The sequence below is a fragment of the Psittacula echo genome (genome assembly GCF_963264785.1).
Source record: "Psittacula echo genome assembly, chromosome: 7".
In the NCBI taxonomy this organism is placed as follows: Eukaryota; Metazoa; Chordata; class Aves; order Psittaciformes; family Psittacidae; genus Psittacula; species Psittacula echo.
In genome coordinates, this window is record NC_137740.1 from 2,582,369 (window position 1) to 2,598,745 (window position 16,377).

The following is a 16,377-nucleotide window of genomic DNA, read 5'->3' on the forward strand; positions in this document are numbered from 1 at the left end:
TATGGAAAGGGCTAGCAAGAATGAAACCTGGTCTAGTGGAAGGTGTCCCTGCCTGTGGCAGAAGGTCAGATGATCTTTAAGGTCCCTTCCAACCCAAAGCTTTCTAGGTTCTGTGATTCTGATTCTAATCAATGGAATCACATCCTCTGCAAGCAGATCATGGGAAGCAGGCAACAAGAAATGGTGGGACCGGAGAGCTGTGACACAGCCACACATCTGCAGGTTTTGACCTCTTTCCTTCCAACCTCAGGCTCTTTCCTAACCTGATTTAAGATTACTAGAGTGATGGAAACAGGGTGAGACTCCAGTGCTTCCCTGTGCACCCACAGTGTGTGGTTAATCCAGACCAAACAATGCCATGCGGCTGAGGAAAAAGGTTAATATGGTGCAAAAGCATCTGAATTATGCTCCGCTGATGCGCTGTGAATTGAATTATGCTCTCTGACTGCTGTGGACACAGGTGAGGTAGCACCAGTTTGTTTCCTCTTAGGAGAGGGGAAAGAAATAATCAATGATTATCTACCTTTAGTTTGTAAACCTCAAGCACCCACTATAGAATCATAGCATGGTTTGGGTTGGAGAGACACCTTCCACTGGAGCAGCTTGCTCCAAGCCCCTGTGTCCAACCTGGCCTTGAACACTGCCAGGGATGGGGCAGCCACAGCTTCTCTGGGCACCCTGTGCCAGCCCTCAGCACCCTCACAGGGAAGAGCTTCTGCCTTGTCTCTAACCTGAATTTCCTGTGTTTAAGTTTAAACCCAGACAAGGTTTAAACCTTGTCCTATCACTGCAATCCCTGATGAAGAGCTCCTCTCCGCATCCTCGTAGGCCCCTTTCAGACACTGGAAGGCTGCACATGCACACACGTGCGCTCACACTCAGTCAGCTCTCGCCTCCCAGCTCCAATGTGGGAGATGAAAAGCTTTGGGTTGATTTCCTAAAGAGCTTCAAACCTCACCACTGCTGGGGCACAAGCTGGGGCAGATGAGCTGGGACTGATGACCTGTGCTGGCCTCTGAACACTTTGCAATGGCAATGGGACTTGTACACCCATGTGCTGCCATGCATGAGAAGACCTTGATAAAAAGATGTTATCAGTGTGCTCTGATGAGTCTGAATAACAGCAACCATTACGTTGAAAGGGGGCACCTTCAGCATTGTTGGGGTTTTTTACTGACCGATTCAGCTATTAGGCCAATTCTCCCCAAAAGCAGCAGCAGATTGGTTCTTCTTTCAGAATAAAATGCCAAATACGCGTGTGTGTGGGAAGGGGGAAATCATTTTATTGAACTGAATCATCTTCTAGCTGATAACTTGTGCAGCTTCCTGTGACTTTGAGAAGAGTTTGAAACCACAGTGCAGAAACCCATTTCTCTTCTGTGCAGAGGGGAGAACTGTGTGTGTCTCCTCACCTTGGTGTAAACCAAGTTGTTTACACCAGTTCATTCATGAGAGGTTAGAGATAGGGTTGAAGGGGTTTTTAAAGATGATCGAGTTAAGTCCAGAGGAGGCCATGGAAATGCTGCGAGGGCTGGAGCAGCTCTGCTCTGGAGCCAGGCTGAGAGAGCTGGGCTGGGTCAGCCTGGAGAAGAGAAGGCTCCTGAAGGGGAGACCTGAGAGCAGCTCCAGTGCCTAAAGGGGCTGCAGGAAACCTGGAGAGGGGCTTGGGACAAGGGCCTGTAGGGACAGGCCAAGGGGAATGGCTTGAACCTGCCAGAGGGGAGACTGAGATGAGCTCTTAGGCAGAAGCTCTTCCCTGTGAGGGTGCTGAGGCGCTGGCCCAGGGTGCCCAGAGAAGCTGTGGCTGCCCCATCCCTGGCAGTGTTCAAGGCCAGGTTGGACACAGGGGCTTGGAGCAAGCTGCTCCAGTGGAAGGTGTCCCTGCCCGTGGCAGGGGTTGGAGCTGGGTGAGAATTAAGGTCCCTTCCAACCCAAACCAGGCTGGGATTCTGTGATCCATGTAACACCAAGAGCTCAGCCCACACCATGGCAGACAATGGAGGTCTGTGGAAACAACCACTGTAGCCTCAGCTCCACAGCTGTGAAGACAACCCCACAACTTCAGCACTGAGCGGTGCCGCAACACGTTGGCTGGCAGCTGTTTCTAATCACCCGCTAATAACCCGCTTATAATCACCCACGTGCTGACCCCACTCGCTGGTATCCCCATCCCTCTTCACACCACTCAGGATACAGGCCCATTTTACCCCGCTCTTTCCCAGCGCCCCTGTCCTCGCAGCCTCTTAGCCCGGGAGGCGGCCGCGGGCAGGCACCACCCCCGGGCGGGCCCGGCCCCGCGCATGCTCCGCAGGCGGGAGCCGCCGCCGTGCCGGGACCGCCGCCCTGCCGCTGCCTTGAGCGGCCGTGGGTTCGCTGCCGCCCGCTCCGGACAGCACCGGGCCGAGCCCCGCCGCCCCTCAGCCCCGCGGGGCCGCGGCTGAGCCGCACGCCCGCCCGGCCGGCCGGCCGCGACGGAAGGGGTGAGTTGGGCCGGAGCGGGCTGCCGCGGCCCCCCGGCCGGGCCCTGGGCTGGGGGGAGCCGGGGAGGGCGGTGTGGGCGGCGGGCGCTTCTCCTGAGGGAGGCTCCCGAGATGGCCGATGGCGCGGGGCTGACCCGGCGGGCGCGGCGGCCAGGCCCGGCGCCTCGGCTCGGGTGTGCGGTGCCGCTGGGCACCCCTCAGCGCGGAGCGGGGACGAGCCGGGCCGGGAAGGGGGTTTGAGAGCCACGTTTACGGTGAGAGGCGACTCCATGGCCCCGTCGTGGGAGGCCGGTGTTTGGCGATAGGAGGAACCGGAGTGAAATAACTTCGGTTCTGGCCGCTGGTGGAAATGGGTGAAGTTGGAGCGCACCCGGGTACTCCTGAGTGAGCTCGGACCCCCCAGGCGGCCTCGGTGTGCTCTGCAAGTGGAGCTGCTCGGAGATGACTGCCTCATGCTTCTGTGCAAGTTAAGGGCTTGGGAACATTGGTTGTGCCCAGCTGCCAGCCTGGCATCTGTTCGTGTGGAAGGGAAAGAGGCACTTTTTGGTGATCTTTTAGCCCCATTCTCCTTCCTCTGAGGGTGGTGGCAGCCATCGAGCGGCAGGTTGGGTATTCATCATCCGAAAGGGCAGGCAGGGATGCAGAGCAGGCAACTGCCAAGTTGCACCTACTTTCTGCCTTCTCCGAACACCCTAAAACTACAACTCAGCTCTGTGTGTATGTGGGAACAACCCTGTTGAGTTGGGCTTTTCAAAGTACACGTAGAAAGCTCATCTATGAGGAGAACCAGGACACAGAAGCCTGAAGTACATCAACACTGCTGCTAACCGTGTAGGTTGGTGGCAGAAAGACAACATGGCACTTGCTCGATGTGGCAGGAGAGGCTGGATCTGGCCCTGTTTAATCAGACTGTGCTTAAGGAGGACAGGGTGGTGCTAGGGAAGTGTGTAGCTAAGGGGGTGGCTGATAGATAAAGGATGAGGGGTAAATTCTGAGGCAGCCTGGAGGGCAGATAAGTGCAGTGCAAGAAAGTTGTGGTTTTTTGATTGGGGAGGTAGAAATCATTCAGATTTGCATCAGCGTTTAAACTTAACCCCCATTAACCCAGCTTAACTCTGGCTTGGAGAAGATCTTCAGCAGTGTAATTCTTTAGCGGGATGTGTGCTGGTACCGTGTTGTTCACGGCTGCTGAGGCTCAGTGTTCAGTTCAGTTTTGCCTATATAAGGGGAGCAGTTGTCATTTCCTCCTGGCACTTGTTTTTTAAACATGCAGGAAGTTGCACCTTGATCTGGGTTTGTGCTAGGTGACACTGACACAGGTGCTTTGAAATACAAAGCCACGGAAGGATGTGCTGCTCCGTCTGAGCAAGCGAACCACATTGGGGTCTTGGTGTCATTTGTGCTGTTACGTGATCACAGGCAGGTTTTACAAGCATTTTTATCAATATGTTTTTAGTGATTCACGTCTTAAATGTTCTTAACCATGCCAAGTGCAAGGTCTGATACCTCGGTCGGAGCAATCCCAGGCACAGGTACCAGTTGAGCAGAGAAGAGATTCAGAGCAGCCCTGCAGAGGAGGACTCGGGGGTGTTGGTCAATGAGAAAATGAACATGAGCCGGCTGCAGTGTGCGTTCGCAGCCCAGAAAGCAACCGTACCCTGGGCTGCATCAAGAGGAGCGTGACCAGCAGGTCGAAGGAGGTGATCCTGCCCCTCTGCTCTGCTCTCGTGAGACCTCACTTGGAGCATTGTGTGCAGTTCTGGTGTCCTCAACATAAAAAGGACATGGAACTGTTGGAACAAGTCCAGAGGAGGCCACGAGGATGCTCAGGGGCTGGAGCACCTCCTGTATGGAGACAGGCTGAGAAAGTTGGGGCTGTTCAGCCTGGAGAAGAGAAGGCTGCGTGGAGACCTCAGAGCAGCTTCCAGTATCTGAAGGGGGCCTGCAAGGATGCTGGGGAGGGACTCTTCATCAGGGACTGTAGTGACAGGACAAGGGGTAACGGGTTCAAACTGAAACAGGGGAAGTTTAGATTGGATCTAAGGAAGAAATTCTTTCCTGAGAGGGTGGTGAGGCACTGGAATGGGTTGCCCAGGGAGGTTGTGAATGCTCCATCCCTGGCGGTGTTCAAGGCCAGGTTGGATGAGGCCTTGGGTGACCTGGTTTAGTGTGGGGTGTCCCTGCCCATGGCAGGGGGGCTGGAACTGGATGATCTTAAGGTCCTTTCCAACCCTAACTATTCTATGATTCTATAAGTTTGTTTTTTCTTTAGTCAAATGGAGTGTGCAATTTAACTTGCTTTAATTCTTTTACCTTACCACTTTGGGGCTGGAAGTAAGGCAGGGTTCTTGGTTAGCAGAATTAAGTGATACTAATACAGTAAGCTTAGATGAACGCTTCTACAGGAATCTAGTCTTTCAAATAAATGGCTGAATTCACAGAAATCAGCTTCCCTTTTTTGCATTGCTGGGAAAAATCTTTCGGTTTTCGTAGGCAGCATCCTGACAGTGATGCTTGCTCTTGTGGGCAGGGAGATTTCATCTCTTTCCTACCCCATTCCTCCCCATCCTCCCTTGATTCGGAGGTAAAACACCTTCTTCACCTGCAGAGCTGGCCCTCGGGTTTCTTGGCACCTTGCTGCTGCCTGACTTGGTATGAGAAAGAGATTCAAAATAGAGCACAAAAGCAGGGAATTCTTGTATCTGAATGCTATGTTGGGCGTGAATTGCACAAGGAGCTGCTCTGTGTTTACATATGGAGGAAGGTGTTTGAATTGTTTTGAGAAGTTAAAGCTTTTACGCATAGAAAGAAACCTTTTAGACTGGTTTGTATTTAGACATGAGAATGGCGTGTGTTTAGGAGCCAGGTTGTGGAGGGAAGGCTAAGTTGGGTCATGGTTCCTGCCTAGTCTCATGGCCAACAGGAACTAAAAATGATAAAACACTATCTTCTGGATGATAAACTGTCAATATTCAACTTGTTCTTTTGTAGCCTTTCCAACACTTTGCAGTTTCTTAAAAATTATTATTATTCCTGTAAACACACTCAAAGTTGCTCTAGATCTCTCAAGCACTTAAAATGCAATTAGATTTCAGGTATTGGTAATGCAAATGCTTGCCAAATTGATAGCAAATGGTTTCTCTGGTTCAAGCACGTGATTCAGTCAGGTAATACCCAGAGCCTGCCTTTTAGAAAGAAAGCTTTTTCATGGACTGATACTGCTCAGGTTTGCTAGTAGGGCGAGACAAATAGGCCAGAACTTATCAAGAAGGAAAGCGGGGTCTCAAGAACAGCATTTGGGGTGTTTGGCCACTAAATTGTTCTGTCTATTGCTGTAGTTCCTATGCATTACATGAAGAGACAGATTAGGGGGCATTACTCTGCTCACTCAATGTCTTTAGCAGTGCTGTAGGTACCCTGGCCACTATTTGTTTTTCCCAATTCACCCCGTCCTTCCAAAAAGACTTGAAACAGTGCTAAAGAGCACGAGGTTACTGGAAAATGAAGCTGCTGATGGTTCTTTTGGGCAGGTTGGTTGCAATTCCTTTTGATTGAAATCGGAAGGGGAAAGTGAGGAAGTGTGATTTAGTGGTTTTAATGTCCTGGTCTGTCAAAAACAGGTGCATTTTTAAGGAACAAGTCCTGATGTTTTTCTTCAGGCTTATAAAGCTACCATTTTATAAAACTACAGTTTTGTAAGCTCGATGGAGTAATTGAGGGTTTCCCCCCCCCCCCGGACCTGTTACATGAATGTAATTTAAACTGCATAACTGACAGAAAAACTGAGCTGCAGGAAATGAAGAGCAGCTTCTACTTGGGAGTACATCCTGCAGCATTTATGTTGCCTGTCATTACCTGTTACCATCCTCTGAGCTGTTTGATAACAGTGACATGGATGTGGTTCTCTGCATGTTATGTGATTATGATTACAATTTGAAACAGCTGGGCTATAAAAGTGCTCTGTTACTCTGTTAGACTTTTTAATTCCCTGCTGGATGTGAAAGGTAAGATAGAAAATAAAGGAGAAGAACTGGAAGTCAGTGGAAGAACAGAGATCTGTGCATCATCCCGAACTATTGAGTGAGGTGGTGGTAAAAGCCTGGGGAAAATGGAATTGCAGTTTTTGTTTGAGGAGGAACCTACCTGTGGAGTTAAGATTCTGAACCAGTACAGTTACAGCTCCCAGAGAATAGAATTGCTTGTGTTGGAGTAAATGGCTCAGGCTTGCTATTGATTCTGCTTTGTCAGCAGTTCTGATAGCAAACAAACTGTCTTTCAGAAATACCAAGTCACTCTTCTGCTGTAGCTATGGAGCTCCTAAAGCAGCAGCAGGGGCTTGCTGGTCAAGAGCAAGCCTTTCACAAGGCAACTGGCTTCAAGAAGCTCATCTATCAGAAATGCATGTATCTATCATAAATGCACATATCCATCATAAAATTTGCTTTGTGAAGTGTTTTGGACTTCTCCTTTGAAGTTGGCCTGCTATATAAAGGAGGGTTTGCTAATACATGGGATAAATTCAGTATTTAGACTGGACATTAGGAAAAATTCTTCATTGTAGGGATGGTTAGGCATTGGAAGAGGCTGTACTGTTCCTGTAAGCGTTCACAAACTATGCAGACGAGGCCCTCAGTGCCATGATTTAGTGGTGGCCTTGGCAGTGCTGTGGGAATGGTTGGACTTGATGATCTTGAAAGGTCTTTTCCAACGTTGTTGATTCTATATTTCTATATTCTCTGACTTCTGAAGCATGTAGGATTTACCATGAGTCAAGACTTTGGTTGCCTGTGCATGTACTGGAAGAGGGAACTGGAAGGCTTACAAAGATGAGGAGTCAGTCTGCAGATGGAGAAGCATATCCTGCAGCATTCCATGGGTTTAGAAGCTTTGGGGTGCCGTGCCACTGCACAGTTTATTCCTTCAGCACCTGTCTCCTCCCTTTTTTTCTGGAAATGCTGCATTCCCTCCCCAGTCCCCAAAGGCTTAATTCCCTTTGAACACAAAAGCCAAGTGACAACTGTTATTCATACTTCCAGGAGGAAACTCCTAAAGGAAAATCTGCATATTCTTCAGACCTTGGTACGCAGTCTCCCTTGTTTGCAGAGTGGATCTGAGAGGGGCCCTGGCTTGTGGACTCACCAATACATGAGCAGAGTGTGAGTTTTTAGCAGTTTTGGACACCAAATGCTGTTCAAAGTGTTCCTTGAATGTTTTGTTTCCTGTCATTTCCAGCTATTTGAAAACTGAGCAGAGTCTGGATTGCCCCTCAGGTGGCCCAGTTGGAATTCAGCTATTGTAATACTTAATTTTATTAGCAGTACTCTTGATAACAACCCTTCAATCTGGGCATAATCCATCAAAATAACTCTGTTGATCTTCCACTTCAGATCTTTTCAACTACTTAATTTTACTGGCTGGGAATTGAGATAATATTGACTCATGCTATTGAGAACAGGAAAGAATTCTCGTTCAGCCTAGGAGGTTGTCCCTAGGTGTGCTGTGAGAGCTACTGTGCCTGGGGCTGTGCTGGAGACAGCAGTGCTGGAAAAGTCCCTATACCTTCCATGTCAGAAGGAAGGACCGATCTAAGCCTCCTACTTTTTTAGGTAAGGAAGTTGAAGCAGACCATGCTGGATCTGTGGCTCGGAGTCACAGGGGATTGGGAGAGGAGAAGGAACACTTACAAGACGTTTGTTTGTACATGGACGCAGTTTTTCAGGAAATCAATTTGGCAGAACAAACTTTTATACTCATTTTGAGACACGAGCAGCACAAAGAGATACCTTAAACAAAACAAACCTTAAAAGCCTTGGCACTTGGACAGTCTAAATTATTTCCTGTTGCTTGCCAGCCAGAAATACTCATCTCTGCACTCCTCTGGCTATTACCAGGGGATGATGATGAATTCAAAGCAGGTTTGTTGTTTTTTTTTTTTTTTTTTTCGATTGGGTGCTTTTGGTAAAGTTATATTAGCTTGTAGGGCATTCGATTTTTAAGGAAAAGAGAAAAAAGCATAAAGGGTACCATCTAGCTTAAGTGCTGAAATAGGCTTAGCCTTTTATATTTAAATCTGCTGTTTTAGAATCATAGAATGGTTTGGTTTGGAAAGGACCTTAAAATCATCCAGTTCCAACCCCCTGCCATGGGCAGGGATGCCTTATGCCTAGACTGTGTTGCCCAAGGCTCTGTTCCACCTTGCTGTCAACACTGCCAGGGATGGATCATTTACCACTTCTTTGGGCAGCCTGTGCTAGGGTCTCACCTCTCTCACAGTAAAGAACTTCTTCCTTATGTCTAACCTGAACTACTTCTGTTCAAGTTTAAACCCATCACCCCTTGTCCTGTCACTACAGTCCCTCTCCATCATCCTTGTACCCCCTGAGTTTGTTGGGCGTTAGATGTTAAGGGGGGGAAGGGAGATATAAAAGATACCATTTAGCTTAAGTGTTGCATTAGGCTCAGTCTTTTATATTTAAATCTGCTATTTTGCACGGATTGGTTTGGTTTTGTCCTTAGGATGTCAAGGTCTTGCATCTTAACTGAAGTTGGTGGCCTCCTGTGTGGAGGGAAGGTGTGGCCACCCTTGGTTCTGAGGTTTTTAATCAAGAACAGCTCTAAGCTGGCATTTGCAGTTCACTTGATATGGTTTTCTTGTACACTCAGTGTCTTTCATGTTTACTGCAGATGCTCAAGAAATCACCTTTCACTTCCTGAACGCTTCTGTATTTCACTTTTCCTCAAAGCTCGGAGGAACAGACACTAATGATTTTGAAATTGCCAGAGCCCATCTATTTAGAGAGTTTAAAAGTTCAAAAGGAACCAGGCAGTTGAAGCAGTGAGCCTGACCTGTATTTATCAGCCTCTGTTGGCAGCCTTTACAGCTCTATAACCTGTGCTGGAGCCCTCTTCTTCGGTAGTTACCCTCACTGAAAACAGGTTACAGATCCGCTGTTTGTCTTTTTGCCTCTTCCTGCTGTTGATTTGTGTTACATTTGTATTAAGCACTTTTCTTTTTTCCCTATTTGAATCTTCTACCCTTCTGAAGGCTTACGGAATTAACAGCAGCAATTCCAACACTTAGCACTTACTGTCTTCCACTGTTTCTAAAGGTGAAGTCTGTTTAGTGGTCTGCAGGCTGTAATGGACACCTCCTTCTGAAATTGTGCTATAACCTCATCACTCCTCTAACTGGTTTGCTGTTAGGAACATCAGTGCCCATCATAGGCAGAGAATAGCTTTAATGTATTTTATTTGACTGTTAGTATTGATTTTTAGGAAGTCTCTTAATAACTCTGTCCCCTAAAGACAGGGAATAGTCAATAGTTCATCCCCATTCTTGAAAGTGATGGTATAATCAGAGAAAATGAGTTTGGTCCCCATTTTTTTCTTAGGATCATAACTGTTCATTGCCGAGAAAGTTTATGCTTGTGTTGATGCTTCTATATCATTGCCTTCATGAAGGGGACATAGAGGTTGTGTTTATTGGCAGTCTAGAACAAGCCCGCATAGCCTGATGAATGTGTTGTATGTAGATGCAAGCTGCTAGCAGAAGCATTGGGATTCTTTGTCTTACCACCAGCGTCACCTGGAAATGATCAGCTTGTGTTGGTTTATGCCAGCCCTTATTTCAGTAGTAACTTATGGCCATGAACACCTTTCTTGCAAGTGTGGAATTGGCTAACACAGGAGAGCATGGGTTTGACTTCAAAGCCACAGGCGGTAAGTGAAAGGACATATAGGGATAGTTGACTCGAAGGACTTCAGCCTTACAAAAGAACAGTTATCTTCTGCCAAGTTAAAAAAAGACAACAGTCCTGTGGGTTTTACAGTCCTTTCAACTTCCTGTACATGTGACTTACACACAGCCAAGTTACATCAATATAAGCAAGATACATCAGCAAACAGAGGGCTCACTTAGCTTAAAAAAAGGCACCTTTTAAATCCTGAGTACTCGAGCACAGCCTTAAACAATTAAAACCTAAGACACGGGTCATGCTAACTTGGCTGTGTACAGATTTGGTATTGACTGAAAGTTTACTTTGCAGTAAAAGTGCATGGTATCTCCAGGTTTAATCTCACTGTGTTGGTACAAGTTTGCCATAGAATTAAGTGAGAAATGAGCTCACATTTTTCTTTGCTTATGGTGTGCATGGAGAGGGAGGAGGTGAGCAGCGCTGCCCGGGTATTGTTGAGGCTGTGGTTTCACATTGCAGATCACAGTAGAACTATCTTGAGGAACTCCTGTTGCGGCATGTCAACCCTTCGGTTGAGCAACTAACGTGTTCTGATGGATACCTGTTCCAGCTCAGAGCACTTCTCATCAGCTCCCTCCCCTGCTTCCCGCAGGGATGTGCTAACTTGGACACCGTGTTGTGAAAATCTGCAGAAGAAACACCAATATGCTTTTAAGTGGGAGCAGTTTAACTTCTTCATAGAGTCCACCTAATTAGAATCATGGAATAATTATGGTTGGAAGGGACCTGAAGATCATCTAGTTCCATCCCCTCTGCCATGTGCAGAGGTGCCTCACACTAGGCCAGGTTGCTCCAAGCCCTGGCCTTGAACACTGCCAGGAACGGAGCATTTACCACTTCTTTGGGCAACCTGTGCCAGTGCCTCACCACCCTCACAGTAAAGATCTTTTTCCTTATGTCTAACCTGGATAACTTTCTTTAGGCTTGTCTTGCACCACAGCATATACCTGTTGATGTGCTTCATGCGTCATTTAGCATGCAGAGGAGCATTCAGGTAGAACCACCCTCTTGCCCTGTATATTTGGAGAGTAATTTTATGTGACAAGGGAAGGAGCTGCCAAGCTATAAATCTATGGTTGGACTCTGCCTCTGCAGGGAGAGAAATCAGGATCATGCATTACCTCCACCTCTGCTATGCTGGCTCATTGTGTGCCTTGAGATTGTTCCATGCTTTCCTCTGATGAACAGATTCCGTAGGAGTTTTCCAAGCCATTGTATCTTTGTTATTTAAGTGCTTGATAAATTTTATTAGAGGTTAATGTAAACTGCTGTGCTTTTCGCGTGCATTCACACTGTTAACTCCTATTTTCATGAGAGTTCCAGGCAACTTGTTTTGCACAAACAAATTGGTGTATATCAGTGAAGCTGAGTAATTACCTGAAGAACTTGATTTGTCCCCAGCTTTGTGGTGAGTTTGTCCTTGAGGTACAAGCAGCTGTCCTGATAGTTTTTCTGAAGCTGGCAAAGCCTTTTGTTAGAACTGCAGCTTTTTTTGCATGGCTGTGGCTGGAAATAAGATTTACCATGTTTCAGCTCCTGTTTTCAAAGCAATTTAATCAGCACTTGTTCTGCAAGGTGTTTGTTTTTCAAAACCTATTGCTACTCAGTGTCAGAGACAAGGGAGGTTGAGAGTAGTTTAATTAGCAGGTAAGACTGATACAGTGATCACAATCACATAAACAAATACACACTTGTGGTCCTACAAAGCTCTTCTGGTTTTAGTGGGGTGTCTCATGGTGTGGACTCCTAGAGAGGGCACAACTTACAAACACTAACGTATAATTTGCTAAGCCCCATACAAAGGCTTAGGAAGGTTAATATGTTATATCCCCCTGTTAATAGGGATGGATTTTTCAGAACTGAATTAGAATCAAACTCTTCTGAAGAAAATGGCATAGCTCTGTAGAGCAGCAAGCAGTGTACTCTATGAACATCCCCTTCATAAAATGTGCTGCAGTGGGGCAATTCCCTTTCTCCCCCATCTGTTTCATCCTCATCCAGAATTGGGGATGGGCTATGAAATGGCTTTAAAAGGGGTAGAAGGATAAATTAAACTCCTGGGAATATGCCCTGAGAAGTTAAATACCGTGAAGAAGCCTGGTGCGGTGGGTGTTCTTTGGCTGTAAGCATTCTGCAGTAAACTGGTGACTTGGCAATGCTGGTGTAGAGTTGTCTTTTGCATTTGCATACTGAGTCCCCTGCCAGGTTTTCTTAGTTTACAGCTGAGGTATCTCTTCCTGGTTTGATCCTGTTCAATTCCAGAAGGTAACCGGTATATTTATTTTTCATGGAAGTTGTGGTTTAATAAAAACAACCTTCTGATACCTCCATTTGTAATTCTGTAGTTACATTTATTGCCAGCTTAAATTTGTGTGTGTCAGTCCTCTAAAAAAAACCAAGTAGATGCTCACAACCAGTAGGGAATATCTGGTTATTGGAGTATCTGGCATGCTGATTTTGTTTCCTTTGCCACATCTGTTTGCTCTCTTGTTACAGTAAACAGAAAAGAATCTGTAAGATTTAAAAGATGGTGGTTTTGGCTTCTGTAATTCTCAATTAAACTTTCATCATTCCTAGCTAAAATGGCAGGGTGGCTCTTTCTGAGTTCCTATCCAAAGTATTTTCCAGGGGCCTAGGTCAAGTATGTGATGCTAACTAGCAGAAAGCGAAGTTTAAAGCAGCCCAAATGAAGTCCTTTGCCCTTATTTCAGTGACCTCTGGTCACAATCTGTTAGTGCTGAGAACCATCTGTTAGTGCTAGGGTCAGTTTTTGAGACTGAAAAAGAGGGGTGGTGTATTTCCGATGGGTTTAAGCCAACAAATCAGCTCTTCTATTGCTATCAAAGAAAAAAATACAGCAGGTATTTTGAATCTCAAATTTAAGTGTACTTTTTCTTGCTTGCTGTGATTGATAAGGAAACAGTGGCACAGGGATTTCTCTGACTTTGCAGATGTTAGGAATTCTACTTGTGATGATTTTGTGGCAAAGGTTTGTGGCCTTTTGCTTAAATTCAGGTGAATTTGTTTGTGAGAGTGGTTCTGCTTATTTGTTCCACTAGACTTTCAGAGATGAGCAGACTAATTGCACACTGAACACTCGAGGAGTTAAAAGGCTGTGAGCTCTTGTTGGAAGCTAATGGGTATTGACAGTCAGCTTTCTGGTGGCTTGGTAAGAAAACAGAAACTGAGAAACGAGGTTCTCCTAACTATAGGAGTTGTGTAAAATTGTGCATGAGCCCCTTTGACAAATGTTATTGAGAACTGCTTGTTCTGCTCAAGAGCCGGTGGCTTGAGAAGGATGGAGCAACATGGAGTGGAACAGACATGGTGTGACCATCCTTGTTCCATGCAGGTGAAGATCCTGCCAGAGCAGAAACTGTTAAATCTATCTCTGAAGTTCATCTCCCATCCTGAGTGCTGGCATACACATGTTTTGGAGGGCAAAGGAGGAACTGTGGGGAGCACTGAAATCCCCTTTTCCTCAGTGCTTTATGCCTCAGAAGCCTGCAAGGATGGATTAATGCTGTAGGATTATCACTTGGGTTTGAGTGTGATCTGTGTAATCCTTGAGTAACAGGGCCAGGAGCCTCCAGCACTGCATTTGGGGAGATACAAAGGTGAGGATCATGGCATGGGTTGTTGTGTGTTGTGGTGTTGGTCATAGTGATGCACAAACATGGAAGTGATGAGTTCTGCACTGCTGAGTTGCTAAATATCTATACACTGACAACATGTGGGTGGGTTTTTTTCTAGAGTTTATTTCCCCTTAAGAATGAGGGAAAATGATTGGGTTTTTCTTCCATTTGCATTGAAGGACTGTGTCTAGAGTGGTACAGAGACATGCAGTAGACTGTTTCTAACTGCAGATAACCTTGCATATTAAAGATAACAACTTAATATACAAGACTATGACTGCATTTGCACAGAAGTCACCTACTGGTTAAGTGTGATTTACATGCATTGAACCATCTGAGAAAATGAACTGATTTTACTTCTTGACATACAGGTAACCACCAAAGCAGAAATGCTGCTTGGTAACAGCCAGGTTTGCAGGTTGTAAGATGCAATGAAAGATTTTGAGTAGCTGTTTGGAAAACAGAGTATTTCCCCCCTGTGAAATTTCTCTGATAATTCTCAGATTGCTTAAGGAAACTGCTGGAGGGGTGATACATCCAAGTTAGTACAGGAATTACACATATTTTTTCGTAAGAGATCACTTGTAACTAATTTCTGTTTTGTTTGAGGTCTGCAGTTAACCTTTTGATACAGAGATGTATTTCGTGCAACAAAAATTGTTTCAATGTGTTATGTTACACACTAACAGGGGTTTTTGACTGTGTTTTTCAGTCCTGAAACAAGCCGAGTATGATTCTTTTACTGTGTTGATGCATCTCAAGTTTGGTTTTTTTATGGGATAACATGGCAATTACAGTGATTTAGGGCAGTGGTTTGGAGTGAAGCTTCGTCTCTCTAAAATCCAGGAGGCTTCTGTAAATGATGAGGAATGCTTGATGTGGTATCACTAGTTTTTGTAAGGGTTGAACAGTTTAAGACTGGGCATATTTAGATGTTACAGGATAAACCAGCAATGTAATGAAATATGAAAGAGGTTTTGTTGTTGAGTCAATGTGAATGTGCAATTCAATTTCTAAGTTGCTTTTACTAAAAGCAACCAAGTTGCTAACTGAAATTTCTAAGTTGCTTTTAAGGACAGCAAAAAGGAAGTACTTTTATGGTTGAGAGTAGTTGGAGCCAAGGCTTCAGTAGCCATATTTTGCTGCAGATCTGACAGGCTGTGGCAGGCAGTTACTGTATGCACAATGTGCTTTCTGGTTTTAGGTTTCATCATCTCCTACAGAACTGCATGAGCTTTAACAGGCAGATTTGCTCCCCAAAGCCTTTTTTTCCCTCTAAAGTATTATTTCTAGCAAGTATCGTCCATTATAGTTGAACATGTATTGCTCAGAATAGCTGCACTCTGGTATTTGCAGATTGGCTGCAGACCTGGAGTGAAGCATGCCTCTGAAAAGTTCCTTTTCTCCATAGTGCTTAGTTTTGAAATCAAGGCTTTGGAACTGTAATTGTAAAACACCCAATTTCATCACAGTGTATGAAATGGGAGAGGTGTGATTTTAAAATGCCTTGGACTTGCCTCTCTCCTTTTTTTCCTCTCTGTCTTCCGTGGCTTTCTGATGGAGTTTCATGGGAGGTCCTCTTTGGTAGCCCTTTCTTTTCAGCTGTGTTCACTCGCCTGTGCTGTCTCATTCCTAGAAGTACGAAAAGGAGTTTGTAGTGTGAAGCTATTCTCTGTTTAGTTGAAGTTAGAACCAAGTTTTAGCAGCAAATAGTTGCTTTTAAGTTTACCCTCCCCCCCAATTCAGAAGATTTTGTCTCATGTTCTCTTAGACGCAAAATACATTGTTAGTTCTAGTATCAAGTTCAAAAGGGGAAACACAAAACCCCAGTTCTAGAGCACAGTTCCTGTTTTTCTGACTAGACAGTTTGAGCTTGGTCTTTACTGCTAGTTTTGTTAGCTTTGGAAGCTGACAAATACTGTTTGTTAGTTAGAAATGGGTCGGTTTGGGCGTAATATTCATCTATCTTCTCTTCTTTTCTGAGTTACAGTGAAAATGTCCCCCAAACTAGTTGTGTTATGCTTTTTCTGGCAAAGAAGAGCAGAAAATGAAGATTTTAAAGCCTATCACAGTATAAGTTACTATCAATAACTCATGCATAAAGGTACGTAATACAGTTGTGAAAATATAGCATTCAACAACGTAGGGCTTCCATAAATTACAAAATATTTTTCATAGGGGTTTCAGGATAGTGATTCTCCTCCTGCATTGTCTTTTCTCCAAAAAGCCACTCAACCCCCAAAGAAACATACCACTGTTATATTGCCAATGAGAATAAAGATCATATAAAAACTTCACATAACTCCTGAAGGAGACATATATGCATATATATATATATCTGTGTCTCCTTCCTATATAATCATATATAATCCTTCATATACATATACATATATGCTGATGAACTACCTGATGTTGCTTTGCTACCAGTAGCCTCTCTCTCGTCTTCCCTTTGTCATTTTCTTTATGATCTCTTAAGGCATGAGTGTCAAAGTTATTTGGGTCAGAGAA

General features: G+C 45.3%; 1 protein-coding gene across 23 annotated transcripts in view; it reads left to right on the plus strand.

Annotated features, from left to right (window-relative positions):
* The window catches only part of JAK1 (Janus kinase 1), an 81,547-nt gene that overhangs the window by 14,425 nt on the left and 50,745 nt on the right, over positions 1–16,377 (plus strand). For 2 of the 23 annotated variants that reach the window (XM_080622462.1, XM_080622464.1), the window contains exon 1: positions 7,315–7,636. The exons of 19 other annotated variants lie outside the window; for them this stretch is intronic. The gene's annotated coding sequence lies outside the window, so the exon portion shown is untranslated. Of the gene's footprint in view, positions 1–2,343; positions 2,481–7,314; positions 7,637–16,377 lie in introns of those variants that run through there. 2 more of the 23 variants (XM_080622460.1, XM_080622463.1) reach the window with 2 other exon arrangements.